This window comes from Eimeria tenella, genomic scaffold (assembly GCF_000499545.2).
Source record: "Eimeria tenella Houghton genomic scaffold, Eth_scaff2495, whole genome shotgun sequence".
In the NCBI taxonomy this organism is placed as follows: domain Eukaryota; phylum Apicomplexa; class Conoidasida; order Eucoccidiorida; family Eimeriidae; genus Eimeria; species Eimeria tenella.
Genome location: NW_013542360.1, coordinates 8,032 through 8,459, shown reverse-complemented (window position 1 = coordinate 8,459; position 428 = coordinate 8,032).

Below are 428 nucleotides of genomic sequence, written 5' to 3'. Positions count from 1 at the left end.
CTGCCGCTCCTGCTGCTCCTGCTGCGCCTCAGCCTGCATCTGCGGCATCTCGTGGGCCCCAGGCTCCTGCTGCTGCCGCTGCTGCAGCACCTGCTGCTGCTGCTGCTGTTGCGTGGTGTCGGAGAGGCGGCGCTGCGCGAACATGTGCTGCTTGCGTTTGGGCCTTCCTGCTGCTGCTGCTGTTTCTGCTGCTGCTGCGTCTCCCTCTGCACCTGTTCTCGAGTGAAAAGCAGCAGCTCCCATCCTCTTCCCCGCAGCAGCAGCAGCAGCAGCAGCAGCAGCTTCCGTTGACAGCCCGGGGCCCCACAGCCACTGCATGCGCTGCGGCATAAAACCCCACAGGGCCCCCGGGGGGCCCCCCGGCAGCCAAAATAGCTGCTGGGTCTCTGGCCCGTACCCTCCGTACCCTCCAGGGGCCCCCAAGGGGG